Source organism: Equus asinus, chromosome 3, assembly GCF_041296235.1.
Source record: "Equus asinus isolate D_3611 breed Donkey chromosome 3, EquAss-T2T_v2, whole genome shotgun sequence".
Lineage (NCBI taxonomy): Eukaryota > Metazoa > Chordata > Mammalia > Perissodactyla > Equidae > Equus > Equus asinus.
Genome location: NC_091792.1, coordinates 32994497 through 33009839, shown reverse-complemented (window position 1 = coordinate 33009839; position 15343 = coordinate 32994497). Strand labels below are relative to the sequence as shown.

General features: G+C 38.4%; 1 long non-coding RNA gene across 1 annotated transcript in view; it reads left to right on the top strand.

The window, feature by feature from the left end:
• LOC123284215 (uncharacterized) overlaps positions 1–15343 on the top strand; it is a 73981-nt gene that overhangs the window by 8102 nt on the left and 50536 nt on the right. Inside the window, exon 3 of the long non-coding RNA XR_011501936.1 lies at positions 11911–11984. This is a non-coding gene — a long non-coding RNA (uncharacterized lncRNA). The remainder of the gene's footprint in view (positions 1–11910; positions 11985–15343) is intronic.

Sequence of the window (15343 nt, the reverse complement as noted above, 5' to 3'; positions counted from 1 at the left end):
GATATGTAGGTCTGTGCCCAGGATCTGAAACTGCGAACCCTCGCTTGTTGAAGCAGAGCACACAGTTAACAAATATGCTGCTCAGCCAGTCCCTTATCATTATTTTTTAAATGTTTTTAATATACATATATAACAGTGTAATAAAATAAAATCAATTTTTTATTATTTCAAAGTATGTTGTAGTGATAAAGAAAGAGAGACATTTATCAAGAAAGTGTATGTGTTCTTCAGTAGCCTAGAAGAAAATGTAGTGTCAATGTAACAACATTTTCCAGATAACAAAGATAATAACATATAGCACTTGTACCAGGGACTCTATTAATATTATCACTAACTTTCACAACACTTTTGCAAAACGGATATTATTCTTATTATTCTCCCCATTTTACAGAAAACTAAGGCTCATATAGTCTATGTAACTTGTCCAAGTTATGACTAAGGAGTTGTGAAGCTGAATCTAATATGCCAATTGGTGGAAATGCCTCATCATGCTTGTGATGAGAAGATTGCAACTGACATTCATTTTGTAAATAGGTTATCATCATTAATGAGGAGCGCTTGGATGTGAATGGCTAATAAGGTTTATTGCTGTACTATCGCCAATCCACTGTATTATATTGTCTTATAGTCTCTGAAAAAATTCCCTAGATGAAGAAGATGCCAAAATGTGCACGCATATAAAATATAAAGCAGACAGAAGGGCATCCTTTCATTCACTTGTAATTCCTGAAATATTATAGGCACTGGCTATGTGCATGAAAACCAAAAGACTTGAAATATGTTTCTATTTAGGCATTTAATTTTGCTGTCCTAGTTTTAGGGGAAAGCCTCAGGAATAGGAGAGCTGGATGGAGAATAATGCGTAGAATAGGGAAAGATAGGTAATTATGACAGCTGAGAAAAAATGGAAAATAAAAGAGGAGAAGTAAGAAGAAAGACAGAAGATTTATGGAAAGCAAAAATGAGTCAGTTTGTTTCTAGACCAACCTTCTGGACTGGATCAATTTATGAAATAGAAATCTTCAAGTTATCTTAGTGAGGAAAAGTCTTGGAACTGACTGTGGAAGATGGAATTGCAGACATGGAAGAATTAAACAACTTGATATGAGGAGAGTCATAAAACAGTGCTGGTAAATGTTTAATAACTGGCTCTCAGGGGGAAAAGCCCTGATTTGTTACCTTGACCATTTCTATGGTGTGACTGCTCCCACCGTGGCTAATTTCAAATGACCAATGTTGATGAAAATGTAATTGGGAAGAAATGCACAAAACTGGCCCTTGTGAGTCAATGCCAGCTGGCTCAGGCACACCACTGAACTACTCTATTGAAGAATGAGTCAATAGAATAAGACTGCTAATTTCATACTGTAGGTTTAGTATTTATCATCTCTTGAGATGGGTGTTAGGCTTAAAATTTCCCTTAGCACATCCTTTCTTCATAAAAAGTACACAACAAGAATTTAAATAAGATCCTTGGGGACAAATATACAAAATACTTACAAAAAATGTTTTTTAAAGTAACATCAAGAATCCTCAATCGATTTAGAAGTGTTGTTATTTTAAGTCCAACTAAAATACACTAACCTGGAAGATTTAGGTTATTTTCTCAGTTCTACCTGGCCTATTTGTTCGATGTGGGTCTGAGGTTTTACTGAAGAGGAATTATGGACAGGTAACAGAGATGGGATGCAACAAATCACCTGGATTAATTATTGTAGAGTATGTTCACCTTGGCTGATTGTAGCGTAGAGTGGGTGTTCAATAAATGATGGCGCCTCTCCTTCCCATTCCCCCAGTATACACACACACAGACAGCTTCTTCTCCCCACTTGACTTGTGTCTTCTTCCAACATCTTTCTTGGGATTACAACCCACAGTAAGGATACTTATGCCTGCTCTGGTAGCAGCTCCCCTCGCCCTCCTTCTAAGAACATGTTAATCCTAACAGTTTGTTACTTCCATATAGAGGTTTACAGCATTCCAGCTCTTTTGCACATTTTATCTCATCCTCTCTCATAGTGGACTGGTGAGGTATGTATTTAGTGCATGGAAGATTTATCTCCAGTTTACAAATGAGAAAAAACGAGACTGACAGAGATAATGTAACTTACCCAAGTGTTCATGTGGTGGATATAGCCAATATCTGGGTTTTCAAAATTCTGTCTCTAGTGCTCTTTCCATCACACCTTTATTTTTCTGATAAAGCTGAAAAGTGGAGCACTCATGGCTGCGCAGGCAGCCGCCTGCAAGAGAGTAGCTGGGCGCTAGAAATGATGCATTCCAGAAAAAAGGCAGAGATGAGTCTGCCTTTCTTTATCGTGACTTAAGTTTGTGTCAGTCTTTTATTTTTGAAATAAGAAGAGTAAAGAATGAGGACGAACAGAATTTTCGAAGGCCTCACTGTTGATCTTTCACCATGTTGGGCAGTGGGTGTAGGTTATGCATTCTGAGATTTCTTAAAACCCTATTGTGTGCCAAGCTTGGACCTGGGAGCCAGGATGCAAGTTGTACAGGAGGGAAATCGTTCCTGCCATCATGGAACAAACTTGGGGATGACCAACCATACCCATGTGAAGCCACTAAATTGGTGCTGTTAGAATAAACGAATTCTTATGGAGTTACAACATTAGGTCATGGACATGATAAATATGCTTTGGGGAGGTACCTGGGAAGATTCCAGGGCAAAGTGGTCTTATACTGGGAGGTGATCATTTTTAACTTTCTTAATAAGCTTTATTTAGTAAATAGAGGGGTAGACAAACATTAATTGAGTGCCTAAGTGCCACTATCCCAGTAACTCCCTGCAAAGACCCTGTTATCTCTGTATTAAGGAAGAGGAAATTTGTTACTAAGTGTAACAAGTTGACTTGCCCAAGACTGTACGTGTATTAAGTGGTAAAAGTCAAACCTGAGTATACCTGCCTTTTCCACTATGCCATCCTGTCTCATTTGCCAACTCTTGGTCTTTGGGATTTTAATCATCTAGCATCTCATCAATATGAAGCATTTGGCATTCTCCAGCCAGGCAGGTCTCTGTGTGCACTACCTCCCCTTCCCGCTCCAGCCCTCTCCATCACATACTGGGTTAATGAGCGCGATCCATGAAAGTAAAATAATCCTGCTGCAAGACAGGTAGCAACTGAACCAACCCCTCACACGGTCAGGCACACGGACTTCTCCGATGTATACACTATGTTACTTAAGTGTTTCTGACTTGAGTTGGCATCAGTGGCAAGATACACTGTATCAGAAACAAGAAAAAAGAATGGATTTCAGAATGAAATAAACATTTACAAGAAATGAAACCTTTTTACTCATGGTAGTAGCTGGTAGAATTAAAGCTTTCTCCTCTCCACCACGCATGGGTTGGAGACTTAAGGATATTATGGTACTGACCTCTTTATGATGCTGTCTCTCATATAGTCCCTATCTTATTTCTCTTGGATATGGTCCACCCATGGCATTACCCCTCTGTCGCAGGGGGAGGTGGTTCCCAGCAGTACTGCCCTGTATTCCATAAATACTCTGCTGACTCCACCTGAATATGTACAAAGGTTATGCATGAATGTTAAGTGTAGGGAATGCCTCTGTAATTGGTGATATTTAAATATATGTTTTGGACACTCGTGGGTGTTCTCTCTCCCTCTCTGTCAAGTATATAGACACACACACACACATCCCTCCTTCTTAAACTCACAAGGCTTCTTTCAAAAAAGAAATAATAAAGAATATCTGTTTTCTGGACAAAACCTTACATTTTTCTTAAGGAGTCTTTCACAAATTATTGATAAGGTTCAGCTTTTAATCGGTATACTTAAATTTGTAAGACAACTTTCAAATTAAAAATGCAACCCAGTTGTAAGCCAAAACTAGAGCCATTTCTTGTTAGTTTCTTGTTATTTACAGGTGTAGTTAAAATATAACTCAACTTGAAAAATGTGCCTGATCCAACTTTGAGTGTGTTATTTGTCTGAAGAGTTAGATTTTGGTAAGTTTTCTGTTTTTCATAAGTTTGGTTTGTTTCTTTTTCACTTAGAAAAGAACCACTAAAGACAAATAATTTGATTCATTATTATTTAGAACTCTTTAAGAGAAATATATGAAACTTCTACATTAACAGATTGGATAAAACGTTTAAGTTGTTTATGGTTTTAGCAAACTAGATTTAAATGGCCCAAAGGTTAATTTTAAATGAAAAAGTCTTCCCAAAACAGAGTTCAGCCACATAGGTGAGATATGTGGCCAAAAAAATGCATCTAAAGCCATCCATTTAACTATATGATGGTAAATGTCATCATCTAGGCTCAATTAAGGAGTGCCAAGCCCAGATCATCTCAAATTCTACAGAACGGCCAGCACAGCAACTGTTAAGTCCCATGGGGAAAAAGTATGTGTGGGCTCAAACTTTGGACTTAAAAAAAATGAAGTCTCTGATAAAAATGGTTTATTAGAATAATTTGTTAATTAAAATTATTTTATTATTTATCAAAGCAGCTTTGTGCAATCGCATAAAGCAGAGTTTATGTTCTTTCTTCTCTTTTCAAAATAAGGGAATGTTTTGCTTCGTGGGCTGTGTGTTTCAACGTCAGGATATTGGGGTTATATAAATTAATTGTATCTTTGCCGCTCTGACACGAATAGACTCTCTAGGAATAACATGTTGAAGTACCGATGGCTTTTTTCTTTTACCACCCACATTATGTTATGAGTAGCACAAGGTATTTAAATGCTTTGGCACAGAACATGAATAAAGAGCTGATCTTGAAAATACCATTATCATTATTTATTTTGAAATTGACACTCTGCTCTATTTTAAGGCTTACACCCAGTTTTATCTGTGTATTTCAGATAATCCAACACACACATAGGAACCAGCCCCAAATGTCTTTCTTTCTTCACCCCTATCCATGGGTATTTCCATTTAGTTTTCTGAGGAAAAAATAAAAGGTGAAGAAAACATGGATCCAGAAAAAGACATCAACTGAGGAATTTTGTTTATTATAATTGGACAGCTGCTGTTGGCCTAGTAAGGATCATTTTATGTTTTATTTTTATTATGATTGAAGAGATATCACTTTGCCAACCATAATTTTTACAATTCAGCTTTTCAGTCGAAATGAGATGACCTTTAGATTTTCTTCTTTTTTTTCAGCAGATGGTTGTTCCCTAAAAGTGTCATTGTTTGCAGACGATTATACTATTATCTTAAAAGTGACTAATTTGATGTTATATTTAATAGATTCTTCTTTTTAACCTACCTCGGCTGAAACGCACATATTGATTAACTATCTTTAATCTAGTAGTGTGAAAAGTCTTGTGAGGACTCTGAGGGAAGGAATCTGGCCCTCGGTCTTGGAGAGGATGCTATTGATGTCTTTATTTGACAAAGATTTTACTTTTGAATTAAGGAGCCACTTCAAAAATATACTTTATAAAGTCACAAACATGGACTAGGCCTATTGACCTGCTCCAAACTTTGGTTTTGGGACAATGTGGGCACAGCCTAGGTCGATCATCTCTGTGTTCCCATTATCTGGCCCAGAATGAATTTTAAATAGAAATGCTTACATTTTCACTTGTCTCTGTGACTGTTGACATTTTTGGGGAGTCATTCAGATATTGTGGAATGGGTTTGCTACGCACTGAATGTTTGTGTCCCCCTCAAATTGATACGTTGAAATTCTAACCCCCTAGGTGATGGTATTAGGAGGTAGGGCATTTAGGAGGTGATTAGGTCATGAGGGTGGAGCCCTCATAAATGAGATCAGTGCCCTGTTAAGAGAGACCCCAGAGAGCTCCCAGGCCCCGTCTGCCCTGTGAGTACTCGGCAGAAGACGGGCATCTAAGAAACAGAAAGCAGGCACTCAGCACAGACTGAATCTGCCAGCACCTTGATCTTGGACTTCCCAGAATCCAAACCCTGAGAAATAAATTTCTGTTATTTATAAGCCACCCAATCTTTAGTATTTTGTTATAGCAACCCAAATGGACTGAGACAGGGCTAACATACTGAACTTTTAGAAGTTTTCAGTTGTGCAGCTGAGTTTTATCTTGCTACGTCTTGTCAAGCTTAGAACAAAAGCTGACACTAAGAAACAGCTCCTAACCACGTTGGATGGACGTCTTTCCGGGGTAACTTAGTCGGAAGTCATGGGGATTCCATTTTTACTGACCATATGCTCTTAATTCCTGAAGTGCTAGAGGACACATGTGGCATCTTGTGCGGGACTATTTTGGGATGAGGCCTGGTATAAGAATAATAAACAGAAATAGCACAACAAGTGAATTTTGCCAGTGACACATCAATATCTTTGCAAAATAAGTATTTGTGTCTAGAGTAGTTAGAGGAAAGTGAAAATGGAGATTCCATTTATTGGTGGGATTTGTAAAAAGGGATGGGCGCAGTTTTCAAGGTCAATTAGTTGATCTTCCAAGACTATATATGTTAGGAGTTAAAGGTAAAGCTCTTGCTCAATGTGGAGCTTCATTCCATCAAATAAAACGCTAAGATTTTTCTCTCAGGATCACAAAGTGTTTCTAACAGAAGTAAGGCATTAAGTGGTATCTTAGTCTCCTAAAATTAGGTAAGTTCCAAAACACCCAGTTTAGTACACATGGGAGGTTAGAACTCATTGGTTTGTACACTTCTAATCTGAATAGAGTAAGAAAGCATTTCATTTAGTCATATATTTGCTAATACAGAGTGCCAAAAAGTAGAATAATTGCTGCCCAGCTCCCCTCCAGTACACATTTCCATAATCCTTATGAACTCAACCCTGAGACTTGTGGTTTTTCTCTATTCATCCTTACATTTATGCTCCCAAAGCATTACATTGCATTTTGTTTGTTTGTTTGTTTTTTTGGTGAGGAAGTTTGGCCCAGAGCTAATATCTGTTCCCAATCTCCCCCCGCCCTTGTTTTGTTTTTCTCTCCAAAGCCCCAATACATAGTTGTATATCCTAGTTGTAGATCATTCTAGTTCTTCTATGTTGGACACCACCACAGTGAGGCTTGATGAGCAGTGTGTAGGTCCGCACCCAGGATCTTAACTGGTGAACACTGGGTCGCCAAAGTGGAGCAGGCGAACTTAAGCACTCGTCCACGGGGCTGGCCCCTACGTTGCATCTTAATTATTTTTCACATTTCTGTTTCCCCCACTAGATAGCGTCCTTTATTTATTTATTTATTTTCTGGGAAAAAGCTTTATTTTTAATTTTTTCCCAGTTTTATTGAGAAATGATACATATCACTATATAAGTTTAAGGTATATAGCATGATGGTTTGATTTACATATATGCTGAAATGATTACCACAATAGGTTTAGTTAATATCTATCATCTCATATAGATACAATAAAGAGAAATCCTTTATTTTTTTTAGCCTAGTTTGTAGAGTAAAGAGCAGGGCTCTGAAGCCAGACCACCTGGATTCAGATTTCAGCTTCTTCCCTGCCAGTCAGTGTGAGCTGAGTGAGTTACTTCATTTCTGTGACTCAGTGCCCAATTCTGTGACATTTGAAAGACAATATACTCCACTCACAGGGTTGTTATGAGGGTTAAATGGATTAATTTATGAAATTACAACAATGTCTAGGACATAGTAAGTGCTAAATAAATATTAACTGTTCGTGGAACATAGCACTCATTCAACAAATGTTGATTGAATGAATAATTGTCAGTGATATTTGAAAAAGCATCTCTTACTGCGAGGTGATGCAAACTTTGCTCTGGTTGACACTCATGAGGATGACAAGGTTCACTTGAAGGTGTTTTGAAACTGTGGCTATTTTCTTATTTGACAGTGTGAGTCACAGCCTTTATATATAAAACAAAAATCCTGCCTTGTGCGGGCAGATTGGTTCTTCTTTTGGCATTATCTATAAAGATATCAGATCCTGTTCAGGAGTTATGGTGTTAGCATTGTTGATGAAGCGACCACACTGCGCCGCTGTGCCAAGCATATCCACTGAGCTCATAACTTCATCCTCTGCTACGTCATCGTAACACCTCTAGTCAGGCCAAGTATGTTCAGTTTGGGCCTGGATTTCAGACTAATCAGATTCCTTTCATATCGCAGTGGTGTCAGGGGCAGAAGAAGCTACTCCTAGATTTGACTCAATACAAAGAGGTTAATCTTGAAGATAATGGAGGATGTGTAGTGGGAATTAAAATAAAGAACAGTTAGCACATTTGTTGGCTTGGGTCATGTTTATGCTTTGTTGTCAACTGTTATCCTTTATTTGAAATAAGAGCTCCTGCATTTATTTGACTCATAGAGTCTGGCAGAGAGTGATAAGATGTTTAAATTTCTTCAATTATGTCTAAATTTTGGTTTCCTTATATTTCACAGCAGGAATCCACTTTCCAGTCAAGATTTTACAAAATAATTCTTATAATCATCATTGGATCTTAAAGTGATTAATCTTTGCGACCAAACCATAAACTTCAACAAATGCAATGTCTTCATTTTACATCTTAGCTCCTGATGCTTCAAGAAATTATATGTGCTTTGAGAATGGATAAAGTCCCATCTAGAGCTAAATTAACATGGGCTACAATGTATTTTCTTTTTTTTCCTTTTAAAAAATCTTTAAATGTAGTAGGTGCTTGCTAAATCAAATGAAATCTTAAAAAAAGACTGTAAAATAAAAAAGAGTCTTTCCTCATTCTAATTTCACTCTTCAGAAATTATTACTACTAACATTTGCCATCCCTTTCTGTGCTCATACTAACACACGTACATACACACAGAAATAGGGTGGGGTTTTTTTTTAAACAAATGAGATCCTATCTTGCATGTCATCCTGCAGTTTGCCCTTTCCACTTTGTAGTACTCGAAGGATCTTTCCAAGTCAGCACATTGAGATGTACACATTCTTTTTAATGTTTACATAGAATTCCATTATATCAATTTACTGTCATCTATTTAACCATCTCCCCTCTTGGACGACATTTAAGTTATCTCTAATTTTTCACTATTACGAACAATGCTACAATAATCATCTCTGTCTCTATCTCTTTACACATTTCTATGTTTATATTTCTGTAGGATAGCAGTGGATTTCTAGCTCATAAATTGTATATTTTGGAAATATTACCAATGCTTTTTCTCTCTCCCTTCTGTCTCTACCATAGTCAAGTGGCTAAGATCTTCTGTGTTCGTTGTCACTGAGGAAGGATGTTCTAATTCCAAAATCAGAGGGGGGGAAAAAGTCTTCTTCAGGGCTTTGGTTTACAAAAGCCCAAATGCTTAGGGGAATGGAGAAAACTGGCAAAGACAAAATGTGTGGGAGACACATCGTAAAAGACCGCAGAACTTCTGTTTTAGGTTAGAGAAAGTTTCTCTGGCTTGGTGGAGAGGGAGGGGGGATGGAAGGGAAGTGAGGACAGTGGAGGCGTTTGTAGGTCCTAGCGCAGGCCAGGCCTGGGAAACCTATGTTTCCCAGGTTACAATCTCAGTGAGGAAGCCAGCCCCAGGGAATGAAGGCAGCGGGGTCCCAGAGAAGAAATGCTGTGTGTGGCAGAGGCAAACCTGCCTGCAAACAACCTTTCCCCTATGCCGAGACTCCAGCTAAGCAAGGGAGCAGAAAAATTATTCTCAGGCCCTGAGCATGGTATGAAAGGAGCAGAGAAAGTTGCTGGACAGAAAGGGACCACGCCACTAGGAACAAGGGACATCTCATCAGTGACCTGTCTGGGATAACAGCTGAGGACCAGATGAGCCAGTGACTTCCTGGAGGATGCGCATGTGGACTGACGACTTCGAGGATCACATACTTCTCTCCCTTGTCTCCAAAATCTTGACATGATGTCAAGACTTGGAAATTATGGGGGGAAAGAGCAGTACCCTGAATTGATTAGCACTGAGTTTCTGTGACTCAGCAAAGTATCTGGATTTGGTTGCTGAGATTCTTATCTCAGTATTTGGACATTTATCTCAGGATTTGGGTATTTAAAATGTTTTATAATTGCTGCAATTTTTCCTTCTCTCCAAAAAAGTTTATTTCAATTTACACTCCCATCGACAATATATGACAGTGCCCATTTCTTATATCTGCACCAACACTAGATGCTATCACTCTTTTGAATTTTTTTTTGTTAATTTAAGAGGAGAAAAATGCTATCCTTGTTGTTTTGTTTCCCTGGCCATTGGTGAGCATCTTTTCATGCTTATTGATTATTTAGATTTCTTCTTATGTGAAGTGCTAACGTAGTTCATTTTATTCTTTTGTATTGTTTGATGATGCATTTTATCTTCTACTTAAAGACTAACTACTGGCTAACGATACTTAAGTGATGTTTAGTCTTTAGACATTGCCCCTCAAGCCAAAGGAGAATATATCATTTTCTCCAAAGATAATTACTACTCTATTATAGAATCAGTCCTCTTTAGTACTTCCTATCTCATTAGTCTTAATTGTTTTAATGTCTTAAAGAAAGACATTCTGATTTTCATATAGAAAGAAGTTTAAATGGGGGGGGGTAGAAGGGACATCGAGAAATATTTTCAGTTATTTTCAATTTTTTGTGTGTTTCTAATGAAAAATAATATTTCAAACATACCCCATTGATTTCTTAAGTCAGAAGTGCAAGATCATAAGGATTGTGACTGGCTGCTTACTAAGTTACCTTTCTTTAAGTTTCTTCCCAGTGGATTTAAATTTGACTTAAAAACCCATTTACTTATGTTATTTTATTTAAATTCTTCTCCAGGGTGTTCCTTCTCCCCATCTGCTGACAAATCTCTGCTTGATGTTTTGGTGATTCTTTTAAAGTTTAATATGCATCATTGGCCAAATCATGATTCACTGAAATTGTGTACTCCACTGATGTTAACACTTAGAAATGGTTTATTTTAAAGGTGGAGAAACTGATGTTTGGGTGACACTGGCCCGTGGCAGAAGCACCCCAAGTCCGGCTCACTTCTCCTCCCTTCCCTTCTATCCAGTACTCAGCATACGCTGTATTTCTTAGCTCTCTTTCTGTTTAATAGGCTCTGGGAATTAGACAGTTTGAAGAGCTGCTGGCTGTTCAAATAGAGGCCAGGTTGTTAGTCTTTACCATCTGAAAGCGGCTTTGATGGTCTCTGTAAAATGAACTCGTGGACACCCACCACACCGTTGGCATCCCGGGAGCAGTTTCAGCAGAGATCAAAGCCTGCCCGTTGCGTGGAGGCAGTTCCCTGAGGACAGTGTTGAAGCTTCCTGGCAAGCTCTCTTTGCTGGCTTTACAGTGCCACTACCTGTGCCCTGCTTGCTGGAGAGCACCATTACCTGTCCGGGGTCCACGGATTAAAGAGGGCTTTCAGTGTTCAAACCCATTCTCTGGCAGCTGGAATTCCAAGTGTACTTAGAAACTATAACCAACTCTATTAATTTTAAAATGAAGCGAGAATACCACTGCTTTTCTTTCTCCAACACTGTCCCTTTGTCTCTTCTGGGCTGAAGCTGTTCTTTTGGACGTCATTTGCCATGGCTGAAATGATTTAAAATGTTATGCAATGGGGCACCAATGGGCAGCAGGGAACAAAGAGCTCTCTGGTTATCAGAATTGATGTAAGCAAAACTCTCTGCCTAACGCTCAGCAGAAGGGTAAGGACACATATTTATTATTCTAAAATCACTTTTATTCCTCTTGCCAGCAAGATCCCATATTCTTACCTAACCTGGTAAATGCTTGGTGTTTGGCAGAGGAAGCAAGCTTGTTTTTTGGAAGTGACTGTCTTCATATGGGTAAAGACTGGATCCCAAGCACTTCATAAAAGTGCTTTTCATATTTTTGAAAATATCCAATATAAAGTAAAGTTATTAGACATTGTCCTTATCATTCTTAATTCAGAGGACAGGGAGTCTGGAAGGTTCCAACAGGACAGATGCCCCACTTGGTAACTTGGTTTGTCATTTTCTCATAGGAACAAAAGATTCTTTTGGGACAGTCAGACAATGGCATCCTCTCCAGCTACCTGAGAAAACATGTTTCCCTCATGTAAGTCCAAGTTCTTTTCTGCAGGCTCAAAAGCCAAGAAACGTGACTCAAAAACTAATAGTGTGGGCCCCCACAGCTTGGGCAACTAAATCTTCAGACATAACAAACTCTGCTCTAGACTTTCATTTTTTATCAGTCTGGGGACAGGAGGTAGATAAGCAGGGGGAAATCCAAAGATAAAAGAACTCTCCCACGTAGACGCTGCAGGAGGGAATTTTCGAGAGTGACGACTCAGAGTATTGTGGATTTGTGAAGTAAGACCTCTCCTTCATGTGGCTATTGTGACATTCTTGTGGAAAAATGAAAACAGAGCACACTGTGTCTACCACGGCATACTTAACATCGACAAGTGAGGGTTTCAAAGTGCAGTGGAATTGTCTGGGGCAATACACCCTGCAGGTGTGTAGTGAACAGCAGGGTAACGGGGTTACTGGAAACGAATGTAGGAAAACAGAACTGGCTTTTCGGCTCCTTGCACATCTGCTAGTGCTGAATTCGTGGACAGAAAGAGAGAAGGAAGCTGCATTCTGAAACAGGCAAGAAGAATTCCTTGTTAGTCCAGAAGAAAGGATGAAGCAAGTAAAGCATGGATACGATTAGGACAGGACCTCAGCTGGTTGGCTTAACCTGTGTTAGTTCTTTAAACTGCTGATTCCTGGTTCTTCTATTCTCTTAACATGCTTAACTTTTCCAAACCTTTTCAAATATGGTATCTTACCTGATGCCCGTAATAATCCTGTGAGACATATGGGCTAATCATAGTGTCCTCATTTAAAGGGGCGGGGGGGGGGGGGGGGACTGAGACCCGGAGAAGTAAAAGGATTCACTGATTTCCACTGAGTGAGACCATGTGGCAGAGCCAAGCCTGGACTTTAGGCTTGAAGCCAAGTCCAAAATTCCTTCCATAACCTGTCTCCCCTGGATATGCAGTCTAGCTCTACCAGTCCCCTGAGTTTCAAGCTTCAGTTGACTTCGTTTACTTGAGAAACAAAACAAAACAAAACAAAACAAAACAACCCCCACTCCTGCAAACAACCCCAAACTTTAAATATTTTTTATTACTAGACAAGTAATATGTAGCTATAGGAAAAAAAAAAAAAAGGTTAGAAAATACAACTAAGGAAGAAAATAAATATCACCCATAATCCGGGCACATATCGCCACATAGCCCCACTCGTATCCTGCTGCTTTGATTGTGAAAATGCATACATTTAGGCAGGTTTTTACTTTATTTGCTTTTTTTTAATAAAAATGAGATCATTTGGTATAGAATGGACTTTTTTTTATTCACCTACATAATGAGAAAATCTGTCAAAGTCAATATTAAAGACACTTTTAGAATATATACAATTCCATGACTGCCTACTTTTCCATTCTATGGGCATAAGAATGTATTTAGTTTTACTGCTATATGTTTTCAAGTTTGCTGTACCTTTAACAACACAGCTGTGACTATGCTAGTGATTAAATTGTTGCATACATCTTCACTATTTCCTTAGGATTAATTTCTAGAATTAGAATTGCCAGGTCAAAGAGTGTGTATATTTTTACAGTTCCCATCAGGAAGCAATGTATGAAAGGGCCTATTTCTCCCCTCTTGAGCAGCACTGGGTTTTAAAATCAAAAATAGGGCTCCAGATATTTTATATAGTTGCAGAGGAGTAGGCCTCCAGAACATTATGAAGGAAACGCCCGTCTTCCTTGCAAAGGTACACCATTTATAAGCAAAATAAGTATAACATAGTCTTTCTCCATTTTCCAAGCCCCAGAAGATCAGCTACTGTAACAAAACAAGATCCATAAGAGAAGACATTGAGGAAGATTGTACTCAATCCACACTTTAAAGGCTCTAAGAAAAACACAACCAAGGGAAAGTCTAATCCATCAGTGGCCCATGGCCATATACCTTCTCCCGTAATCCCTTCATTTTTTACAAGTTAAGTAGGGTTAAGCCAGGTCAGCACTTGGATAAATGTCCTCTAAGGAAATCCTAAGTACCACATAAGGTGTTGTTCATGATTGTGTAGATGTCAATCCTGTCAAACAAGCTCGTGTAGAACTTTCCAAAATACCTATTTCAGAGTGGAAAATATTCTGTCTTCTGGAATATTGTTGATGAAGAGAGAGTAGGAACTTATCGGGAATGAGTTCTGTTTGGTTTGTTAGATTTCTTGGAAAGCTTGTGAAGATGGCTGCACCTGATGGCTCAGGGTGGTGAATTAACCACCAGAGTTCCTGATCCGGAGGGAAGACCACCCACTTTTACTCAGAAGATGGTTCAAGAAAGTACCAGAGACTTCCAGCTACGATGAACACATTGCACTTTCAGGTTGTCAAGACAGGCAAAATGAAGAGCTGATGCAATTATCTAAGTACTTCAAAAAAGAAAAAGAAAAAAGAAAGAAAAAAACTGGAGAAAAGACCTTTTTTAGCAGGAGATTGGAATCTTCAATGAGCTCTCTCCCTGTTCATAAACTCCACCAATTAATACCCAAACTTTGTCCTGCACCCCTCCCGCTTCTACAGAAAGATGCAAACTGGAAGTGTCACAGAATGAAAGGAGGATGGGAGCACACTGCAAGGAAACAACCTTTTGAGAATCTAAGGGGTCAATTGTGATGGAATCAAATAGAAGGGCTGTTTAGAGATCTGAGGTGCTGCATGTGGCTCTTTTGTGTTTCAAATGTGCTGGTGTGTTTTACAGCACTGTTATATCGTGCAAATCCAATTTGCAATCTCAATGTTGTCAATAAGAACTGTGATCCCTCAGCACTATGAACTGAACCTAAAGTAAGTTAAAAATAAAAAAAAAAAAATCCACTTCAAGTGTTAGGTTATACCAAAAGTTAAGAAGATATTTTTCTAACAGCTTTCCATTCTTCAGTGGAAAAGTCTCAGGTACTCAATAAGAATCAATGAATCGTAGCAGTTCATTGACAACTGATGGGTTCAAAAAAGCACTTGAAAACAAAATGCAGCAAATAGGTGAGAGCCAATACACGTAGAAAGAAATCTTTTTAACTCTAACAGCCAGTATTATTCATTTAATGATTCTATTGACTTTATACCTACTAAAACTTCTAGGTTGAATTAATAGTCAAAGCAAGAGGAGTTGACTATAATTTCCCAACTGTATTTTTTTAAATCCATGTATACTATGTGATATTTTTAATATGGGGAAATATTTTCTAGCACTTAATTTAGATGATAATGTAGAGTATTGTTCAATAAGTTTTCAGTGAATTAATTAATAAATGAATGAGTGGCAGGTAGGAAAGAACCCCTAGTTTGAGCAAATGTGGATTAACAATGAAATACTCACATTGCACACTTAGTTTTCAATAGACAAAAGAACTGTT